Raw genomic sequence first — 11,428 nt, 5'->3', positions numbered from 1 at the left:
TGATGTCTTTAATTAAATGTAAAGGAAATAGTGGGCGGAAAAGGAAAACTTCAATAGTGCAAGCATAAGACTGTCTCAGAAGGTGACAGAACTTAATCCTATCAACATCTCATTTGCATATCCATAGTAAAAAATAACAATGGTATTTTTGTGACCAAAAATATATGCAAAGCAGTCATTGTGATAGTTCAGTAGCTATTTTTGAAATGGAAATTTCCTTGCAATTTGAAACTTCTTCAAGTTTCAAGCTCCTTCTTCAAAACACCAAAAGGCATCAGCCGCTACTTTAGACTACAGTCTTTTTTCCATGTGATATATGCTGGATTTAACCGCAGTATTCCCTTTAGAGGAAAAATTAACCCCTGTCTGTAAAAAATTGACAGATTTTTTTTTCTATGTGTATTTGAGATTGCTATAAATATCTGAAATTACTAATTAAAAAAAAAAAAACTGCATCAGTGCAGTGAAGTGATACAGCTATGTCAGTCTGCTGCTTATGGCAATAAAAAAATTTTTATGCAAGCTCTGGGAAAAAAAAAAATTATATCTCAACTGGAAAAGCTGAGTAATTTTATCATCAGTACCACACACACACAAAACCTCTGATTGTTTACTAGTTGTGGCCCCCTTCACTGATGGCTGTATAAACTCATATTCCTGCCACTGATTGTGTGCTTCTATTCAGCACTAACATTTTAATAAGAAAAAAATGTTAAATATCAAAGTAATAGATGAGCTTTCCTCTAAAAGCCAATTTCATTAAATACCATCGGTATTAATCTTTCTAAATCTTAATTACAGCCTTTTGACATATTACCCCCCATTTGACCTTTTCTGCTCAATTCCAGTAAAGCACTGTAGGACAGACAGGGATACCAGCCCATGTAAACCTACAGAAATGCATCATTTTAATGCTTCTGAGCAAGTGGGGATTGTGACCCAAATTATATTTTATTCAGGAGTCAATGAGACCACATTTTTTCTGTGATCCAAGTTCAATCTGTTTCAAGATTAAGACATCCAAAATGAGATGCCCAGAAGTCTGAGCAGATAAAGCTCTAAAAACTGTGACCTTAAAAAAAAAAAAAAAAAAAAAAAAAATCTATTGCTGAAGAACAAAACTTCCTGAACTAGATATGTCCCACAAAATTTAAAAACAATTAGTAATGGCAGCCTATAATCGAACAACTTGAAGTTCAGTTGAAATAGTAGGGACTGGCAGTTCCAAGATTTAAAAAGTAATGATTCTGCTATTAAGCCACATTTGCACTAAGCAATATCTCAAAAGCATCCTATTTGTTAAATCCACTGAAAAAGCACAAGCAAAATCTTTGAGAAAGGGGGGCTTAAGAAACTTTTTCACAGGACCATGTAAAGGCTCTTTACTACCAGGAACCAGAAATCTGAATGGCAATTTATTTAGTACAATTCTCTTTTCTCATGTTTTTTCTCCTTTTTATATCCCACACACTGTGATTTAGATTATTTCTTTTTCTTTTTAAAATCTTTGCATTTTTATTCCCTTTTCCTTGTCCTTTTTCCCTTCATTATTTTTTCACTAGTAAACTGACACGAAAATGGAGAGAATACAGAAAGTACAATAGTTAATAGTATAAGTAATTTTGAAATTATCTTGTATGATGTTTCCTCTAAGATCTACCTTTAAATTTTAAATATAAGTTGGACAACCTAGAATAATAGATTACCACTATTGTGGAGATTATCACAGTTTCACAATTTCAGAGCACATCAGTAAAAACATTAAAAAAATTATACACAAAATCTAGACTACCTGGGAGGAAGCCTATGAATCCAGATGTATAAAATTGAGTATAAAATTGGGATATTTAAAAGATGTTTATGTTAGTGTATTTTAAATGAAAGTGTGAGTAATGACTTTCTTGCTTTCATATAAGAAATGGGCAAAGAAGATTTGCTAAGAAAAAGAGCAAAAGGTCTATAGCCAATGGAATTAGAAATCTACAAGGCTGTTTCTGCCAGCCTGCCCTAAGGACACCAAAGGTAGTAATAAACTGCTTTGCTGGAGAAATGTTTTCTTCACTTTGCAACATCAAGTCAGTCTTTAATTCTGAACCACTGTGCCTTAGCAACTGACAAGGTAACTATGATATATTTGGTGAATGAAGAGGTGGTTCACAGTCTGCTTTCTGTAACCTGAAAAATCACCCCCTCCCTTAACATGAAAATGCGGGTGGTGCCCCCAATGTATGAAATTCTGCCATTTTAGATTTATTTGTTAGGCTTCATCTTTAAGGTAACTTCTCCCATTGCTTTTTTAAAAGGGAAATATTTCTGCAGGTAATATATTAAATATCACAAATTTTAATATAAAATTTTATTGTTACTAAATCTATTAGCCATTATTTGCTGAGGCTTATTTTGTTAGACATACATTCACAAATATTATCTAATTTAATTTCACAATAAGTCTAAGAAGAAGAAGAGAGAATTGTACTACTAATGTTTCTACTTATTTACACAGTGAGGCTTAGAGAGCACGTATTAATCCCCCAGGTGACATAGTTACTAAGGGACAGAGCAGAGTCTGAGCCCAGGTCTGCAGGGCTCCACAATTCATGTGGCTAAGCTAATCACCACAGTGAACTGACTTTCCTCTTATTTTAGGTTGATTTCTTCCTGGACTGGAGACCACCCAGTCCCCATGAAATATAAGTTTGGGGTCACTGAACTGCTGAGCTGGTTGCCATGTCTGGTTGGCAACTGGGGTGTTTTGGAAGGAGGTCATTTCAGAGGGGATTGTTTTCAGAGGAAGGGATAGTTGAGGAAGCAGGCAGAGCCTGAAAATGAGTTTCAGAAAATTTCCAGAGATCCACTGGGATGAAAAGCACAGGAGGCAATTTTTCACGTGCACATGCAGTCGAAATTCTTCTTGTTAGGTCTGACCTGGAGCACTATTTACATAATGCACATTAATAAGGCAATCTTCTTGGAAAAATAAGCGGGGCTGCTTTCATGGCTTATTCAACTCAGTTTCGATGGGAATACAGCAGTTTGGTGCACTATGAACAAGGATGGAACCCTTCCATAGCAGTGCTCTTAACTGGGAGGTTCACTGCTGACCTCTAACATATATTTTTTATAACTTCTCTTAAATCCACAGTGTGGAGAAAACAACCTTCCTGCTCTTCATTCTCTGGGGCTTATGTGCTCATGTTGCGCTAGTCATGTTGCATTACATGTTGTAACTAAAAGGAACTTAGGTGATGCATCATAATGAGAAACCCTAGGAGGAGAAATCGAAAGCAGGTAGATGAGTGCAAAGAACTCAGCACCTTGAAATTACAGACAAATGATTCTCATGGAGATACCTTCCCATTACCTCATGATGCTGACTGCATATGGGTTGAATTCTAGAAATGTTTCCTGGGTATCTAAAAGGTACTTTATTAAGCACAGTGTATAAACATGAACTCGAGAGGATCCTTGCCCTCTGAGGGCTGATAATCAAGTGGAGGAGAAAGACATGCACACAAAGGGGCATAATAATTATTATATAGTGGTTCAGAGCATGGACTTGGCTTCTGATAGACTTGGAGTAGTGTACTGGCTCTGCCTTTTATTAGCTTTGAGACCTTGGTCAAGTTGTTTATCCTTTCTAAGCATCAGTTTCCTTATCTAAATAATGGCAATGATAATATAACTTTCAGGGCTGTTTTGACATGGACTGAGCATGGTGTCTGATTCATATAATCACTCTGTATTCTTGTAATAATATTGTTAGAAGTAACAGCAGTAATAATAATAAAAGGTAGCCTGGGTTAAATAGTAGGTTAAATAAGGCATTGTAAGTAAGGTGCTGTGAGTGTAAAGAAAAGCAAGGAGCAATTCTTAACTAGATTAGGGAAGTCTTTATGAATTAGAAAATAGTGCTTGAAACAAGACTATGACAGTGGATGGATCTGAATAGAAATAAATAATATTGATGATGAAAATATCAAACAAAAAAAATAAGTTGTGGAAATAAAAATGACGGATGTGTGCATAGAAGGTGAAATCGTCTGATCTGAGCAGGACATGGGAATGTGGACAAGGCTGTGAATTTAGGTAGTGACCAAATATTGCAGGAGCATATATAAGACACTAAACACTGAATTGTTATTTTAAAGTAGTTGATGTTTGTAACACAGACCTTTTTCTAGGACGTTAATAGCAATACTGCTAAAATAGCATCTGTGGTAATTGGGGAGAGGCTGGATTAAACAAAGTCAACAGATGTCTTAGCTATAGGACTTTTCATAGCCTTTAAAAAGCCAGTGTGCATTGGATTGAGGATGCAGTACACAAGGGCTTGTTCTAACATACCACAGAACATTTTCTTGTGGTATACCCATTTAGAAAAATAATTTGGAGAATACTCTTCCAAAGACAATGGAAAAGCTTTAAGAGACTTTGAGCACAATAGTGGCATGTATTTGGTTTCATGTATAACAAGTTTATTGAGAAGTCTTCAAATCATTGGTGGGTACAAATGAAGTGATTTTATCTCCAACTGTTGATTTCATCCCTGTCAAGTCCCCCAATCTGGTGATTTAACAATATCTTGGATAGGTTCTATAACATTCTGGATAAGTTTTGATATTACAGATTTGGGCTGTCCAGCTCAAAATTCTAAGCTCTTAACTGAGTCAAAGCTTGACATGCCCTCTTTCTTCTTGTAAGGCTTCACATGTATTTAGTGTGTGAGGGTGGGAAAAGAGAGAAAAAGTCAACTTTTCTTTTAATTCCTTGAGGCTAGAGCCCCATCATTTTATTGGCTAATACTGACCATCAGTGCTCCTGTGTAGCAGGCATCCTTTGGCTCTCATAAGTACATGGATGTAGATTCTTCCGAGGTTCCACACAGTCTCAACATTTACCTAATCCCTTGCCATGGGAGCTTCAGCTCCAGGCCATTTCTTTCCTCCACCTCCCTACACAACTCAAGTTGCTCTGCCTCTTCAGGGTGGGGAACCAATAGGATGGCTTAAGCCAGTTACTTCCCTAGTTCCTACTTGACCTATTGGAAATTTGCATCCTTGCTAAGACAGTAGCCGTGCAGGGGCTGTTCAAGTGTATTTCACCTGAAATATCTTACCAATTATCTTTCCTCCATTCAGATTAGCATGGGCACAGACCAGTAAGCATATTACTAAAGAAGAGATCCAACCATGGAACAGAAGGAATGCTAGTTTCTCCTTCTCTCTGAAGCTTTCACTATTTATTCACCTGGAGTCACCTCTCCTCACCTCAAGCACATACCTGCTTGGCTCTTTAGGGAAGAAACATCCTGTGTGGATGAGAAGAAAACATCACATCACCAATCCTCTACTCCCAACAAGGCCTGTGACACTGATGCTCTCTTTCTCATCTCCTATCCACTTTTTTTTTTTTTTTTTCTTTGCGGTAAGCAGGCCTCTCACTGTTGTGGCCTCTCCCATTGCGGAGCACAGGCTCCAGACGCGCAGGCTCAGCGGCCATGGCTCACGGGCCCAGCCGCTCCGCGGCATGTGGGATCTTCCCAGACCGGGGCACGAACCCGTGTCCCCTGCATCTGCAGGCAGACTCTTAACCACTGTGCCACCAGGGAAGCCCTCCTATCCACTTTTTATATCCAGTGAGAGTAAGAAAGGGGCTGGGGTGGGGTTATTGATAGAAAAAGTGCAAGTTATGTTTATGGCTGGTTAACCCTGGGTTTTCTAGCTCCAGAGGCTAGGGGCACCTTATCAGCTCTTTCTTAGTACAAAGTGCACAATTCTTTGAATTCCCACTGAGTCTCTGTCCTCAACCACAATCCAGGAGGTCCTAGTCAATATTGTGCTACAAACGCCAAAATTCTAAATTTTATTATTTTTAAAATAATTAATTAATTTATTTTTGGTTGTGTTGGGTCTTCGTTGCTATGCGCGGGCTTGCTCTGGTTGCAGCGAGCGGGGGCTACTCTTCATTGTGGTGTTCAGGCTTCTCATTGCAGTGGCTTCTCTTGTTGCGGAGCACAGGCTCGAGGTGCATGGGCTTCAGTAGTTGTGGTGGGTGGGCTCAGTAGTTGTGGCTTGTGGACTCTGGAGCGCAGGCTCAGTATTTGTGGCACATGGGCTTAGTTGCTCTGCGGCATGTGGGATCTTCCTGGACCAGGGCTCAAACCCATGTCCCCTACATTGGCAGGCGGATTCTTAACCACTGTGCCACCAGGGAAGTCCCTTAATTTTAAATTAATTAAGTTGAAAGTAATTTTGTATTCACATACTTATGTATATCTATATGTACATATACATATGTATGTGTGTGTATCCACCTAGAGCAGAGGTGTAGTGGGCTATGATGGCCATGTGGTTTGAGTGAGAAACAAACTATTGTTGTTACAAGCCATTATTATATTTGAGTTTATTTCGTATAGCAGCAAATCCTAGTCTACCATAACTGATATGGATGTTAAGTGCTTTATAAGAAAAAGAAAGTAGGGAAGAGAGAGCACTGCAGTGGGAGAGAGGTAGGTTTTACTATAAAAATCAGAGAAGCCCATGCTGAAGTGTCATTTCATCTAAGACTCAAAGGAGATGAGGGAATGAGTATACTTGGGTGTTGGGTGGTGGTGACTTGAGTCTTTCTTCTCGGTCCTTAGTTGTCAATTATGAGGCTCAGTTGTGTTCCTGACCCTAACTGCTGTAAGATATCTTGTAGCCTTCCAATATTTTCTCTTCTTGTGCTCACTCTAATTTGAATGAGTTTTATTTCTAGCATCATAACTTAGCCTATTCTTTTATTTCTTGCAAATGAAGAATGGTGATCAAGACTAGAAAACTAGATTGTAGATATTCTAATACCTGCCATGATATTATCATGATTGTGTGTGTGTGTGTGTGTGTGTGTGTGCGTGCGAATATAGTGCGCATCATGATACTGGTCACTGAGGATGAGATAGAAGCCTTCTGTCTCCTATAACTTACAGTCATTTAAACATAAAAACTTCTTCTAAAAAAGAAATTTCAAATGAGAAAAGAAAGATTTTCAACTGGAGAAAAGTAACACGGGAACACAGATATGGATGCTTAGTCAACATGAAATGACCACCAAAAGCAAAGGGTCTCTTTTCATAATGGATCCCTCATTGATAGGCAGCTGTGTGAAAGAAAAGTTTGTTTTAATGTGAGCAGAGTGTCCCGCACTCTGCAGACACTCAATCAATAATTGTGGAATGAATGCTGAAAGCCTATTTTTCTGCTCCTATTCGTAGACAAGTGTTCTTGTTTTTATTTTGTTTCCTATTTATTTGGTAGTTGATTATTTTCCCTGCCCAGCATCCAATTCCTCCTCATTTAGTAAGAGTATAAAGATTTTCTAGGGGAGCTGGCTTCAAAGGTGTTCTTCATCTTGACACTGAAGAGCCCTGACCCCACCAGGCCAGAGGACAAACATGCAACCCAAGACTACTCACACTGTGTCTCCTGGACATTCAAATTCAAAGTAGAACAACAAAAAAGGAAAATTAGAGAAGCTGATTCTCTCATGTGCTGTTGCCCTGTGTGGCGATCCATTAAATCCTGTTTTCTAGATACCTCAGAACCATTCTGGTTCCTTGGATTTCCCAGTGTGCAATTGCTTGGCATTTTCCAGCTCTTCTTTTAATTCCACCCCATGGTTACCAACAAAACAGAACAAGAGCAACACCTCATCTTTTTATTCTCAATTTCCTTACAAACAAAAAAGCCTAACAGATGGACTTTTGAGGCAGAGCTATTTGAAATATCTTGGGGACAGACCGTGACAATTTGTGATGGCTGTGCTTTACCACTTGAGCCAGAGTTCCACACTTTGCTCACATGGGGTCCCTAAAAGCTCTTATTCTAATCATCCTTCCCAAGACCACAGGGTCGTTCTCCCTTAGGAGATCTGGGGTTTGCTAGCACTTTCTCACCTCTGCCTCTCTATAATTTAGATATTCTGTTACTGGGTACCCACGGTGTAGGCATCTTCAATTAACTAAGTGAAATAAAATTCTGATACTTAATTTATTAAGACACCACATGGTTTTCTCTGAGTTACAGAGTGATGCTGGAAAGCTGCTTAAACCCTCTTTCTAAAATCTAGGGCCAGGTCTGAGACAATTGCTTAAGCATCTCCTATAATGTGACAAACCCATGTCCCTATCTGCTGTTGGAAGTTTCCAAAGAAGGGGGATGAGATCTGCATCAATTTATACAATGAAGCACAAATGGTTAGCCTTATAATCCTTTTTGTTTTCTTTTTCTTCTCTAGCTTTTCAGTGAAGTTAGTGGGAAGAGACACAGGAACTACTTTAAGTTAGAGAGGGACTCACAAACATCTTCATTTATAACTTTAGCAAGGATTGTGAGAGGCGAGTTCAGGCAATACAGAACATGCCTGGGAACTCTCAGTCCACTACTTGTGTCCCTGAGATAGTTACTAGGACCATACAATTATAGCAGCTTATGATTTACACAGTCTTAAAGCCTCCTGGTCTAAATTTCCACCTATGCACTCTAGGTCAGTCTATTAGTCACCTCACTTTTCCTTGCTTACTTCCAGCGGCGGGGTCACCCATCTACAGCAGGCAATTTATTTCACTTTTAGATGGGTCCATTTTTTAATGTTCTAATTTAACGTATAAGTCCTTTATAATTCTTACTCAGTGGTTTCAGATCTACTTTCTAAAGCAACACAATACTCTCTGTACTGTCTGAACATATTTTATGTTAGACTTGCGTGAAATCTACTAGCTTCTCTCCAAAGCCTAAATGGTAAGTTCCTAATAGCCCAAATAAACTAATTAGGAACTGCAATTTAATTACACACCATTTTCTTTTTAATTAGTGTCAGTTAAGGTGAACTGTGACTACAAATTTGTTTCTATTGATTGTGATGGTAATAAAGCCTGACTTAGAGTAATACCTTTTTTCCCCCCTTTTTTTAAAACATTTCTCAATGGATTAGTGTGGTTTTACATTCCTTGCCTTCTTTCCTAGGGTATTGTACCAAGTGGATTAGAACTTCAAATGCTGCAGAGATACAAAAGCACTTTACTGTAAAATTCAAGACACGGGTAATTATCACCCAGGTTTTCAATGATTTTTTTGATGTTAAGGTGGAGCTTTGAGCAATAAAATTTTTTTTTTTAAAGAGAGAATAAAAAATATTTTCAGCAGATATATAATAGTCTTCAATGTCTCATCTATTGATTTTCCTCAGATGTTTAAAACCTCAGTGTGACTTAAATTTTATGAAATGGGGTCACTGACATCTGAAAACGTACAATAAAAATATATATTGAATATCCTGTGAACTGAAACACATAATTGCCTAATGAAAAGGTTATCCACTGTGTTAAGTCCATCACTGGCAGAAATTTTCTATTACTTCTAAGAGAACGGATTTGGCCATATCTTCAAAGAGCTCAAATTTTATGTTGACTGGAATTTGTCCATAGGTATTATTATGTTCTATTACCAACTTATGGTATCTAATTTATAAACTCAATTTACATGCAAAGCTTTTTGTATTCTTTGTACTGCTTAAATTCATCATAATACATTTAGATTTCCTTTGTGAAATCACTTCCTGGCTCCCAGCTATTCAACACATAACTTTTTAAACAGAAGAAACTAATTTAAATGATTTTTCCAATAAACCCAATTCTAATTCAGCAATTGGTCCATAAAACCTTAAAATATATTCCTCTCTAGTGGAATATATTCATGGATTGGGAAAGATCATTTACTCAAGATCACTTTCAACATAGTAAATAATATTTTCTGGCATGGTTAATAACTAATATCAAAGCTATTCATAACAGACTGAGGGACTTGAGAGAAATCAGACAGAGCAAGTTGAAATAATTTTTTTAAAAGGTGGAAAGGGGATGGGGTATGAAATTAGTAGGGCCTAGAAAACATTCTCTGCACCCTTAACTCTGGTGCTGATTTGGAGGAGTTTTTATGTCTTATGGTTGGATGCATGCATATAAGCTTTTTTTTTTTTTTTTTTTTGTAAGTTCTGATTTTCATCACCATGAACAATGTTCCTTATAAGGAAAACAAAGGGTTCAGAGCTAGACAGGATACTGTGACTCTGTAGTAAGTTTGACTGAGAAAGTACAGTTATTCAACATTTGCTGGATGCTTTCTTCCTGCTATAATGAATTACAGATAATACCAAGTGCAATGTGTTCTAATATACTGCAAATATCAACACAACTCAGGAAGCAGAATCAATTCATTCCAATGGGTACTTTATGAAGTGTGTTTATATATTACTTTATTGAAAAGCCCCATTAATTCGAGGACACTACGCCCAAGTTTTTAGAAAAATCCTACCTCCTCACCTAAATAAAGTTTCAGGTGTCGACAAGTAGTTGGTGTAAAATTGAGATCTATACCGCAGTAAAAACCGATAAACATGTTTCAGTTTCAACTGAAAACCATATTGTTCAATAGAAAGGTTTTTAAAAATCAATATGTTCAAAAGTTTTTTTTCGGAAGTAGAATGTCAATGAAAAACTATCCATTTGAGAACAAGTTTCTTGAAGTTTCTGATTTTACAACTTTAGAACTAAAAATGTCATTAGTTTTTAATGTGCTTTTCAACTGCCTGATACTCCTCAAAAACTCAAAACAGGGCTTCCCTGGTGGCGCAGTGGTTGAGAGTCTGCCTGCCTATGCAGGGGACGTGGTTCGTGCCCCGGTCTGGGAGGATCCCACATGCCGCGGAGCGGCTGGGCCCGTGAGCCATGGCCGCTGAGCCTGTGCGTCCGGAGCCTGTGCTCCGCAACGGGAGAGGCCCCAGCAGTGAGAGGCCCGCGTACCGCAAAACAAACAAACAAAAACTCAAAACAATTTTGAGAACCGAAATATGGTTAATAAAAAAAAGTTCTTAGTTACATTATATTTTCAGTTTGGAAATTATTCTTAGTACTCATACTAAAGGACAAGGTTTTCCACCAATTCTTAAATTAAAGTCAAACTTGTATTGATTTATTTGGTGAGTTCAGAAGCATGGAAAGGATGGGGGAGGTTAAAGAATGAATTGTTTCCTTTAAAGTGCACTGACAGTAGTACAAAGAAAGATTGAGTTTTAAACTGAATATGCAATCTCTACAGGAATCATTTGAAATTCTTTCTGCTGCTTCTACTGTTTAATGATCTGAAGTCTGAAAATGAGAATGAGGAATGCCAGTTTGTTTTCTCTCTGAAAAAGTCACATAACATGCCTGCAAAACAGGAAAACAACTCTGTACTTTCATATTATTTAGTATGCCTGGTTTAGATCTTATCAAAATGAAATAGATGTGACACTGAATAGAGCTGAAATTAATTAGAAACCTACCTACTCAGTCTTATGGTGAAACACACATTAAGCTCTTTGAATCCTGAAAGATATCCTTTCATGGACTAAA

This window comes from Monodon monoceros, unplaced genomic scaffold (genome assembly GCF_005190385.1).
Source record: "Monodon monoceros isolate NGI ecotype Baffin Bay Population unplaced genomic scaffold, NGI_Narwhal_1 Super_Scaffold_12, whole genome shotgun sequence".
NCBI lineage: Eukaryota > Metazoa > Chordata > Mammalia > Artiodactyla > Monodontidae > Monodon > Monodon monoceros.
This window is presented reverse-complemented; position numbering follows the sequence as displayed.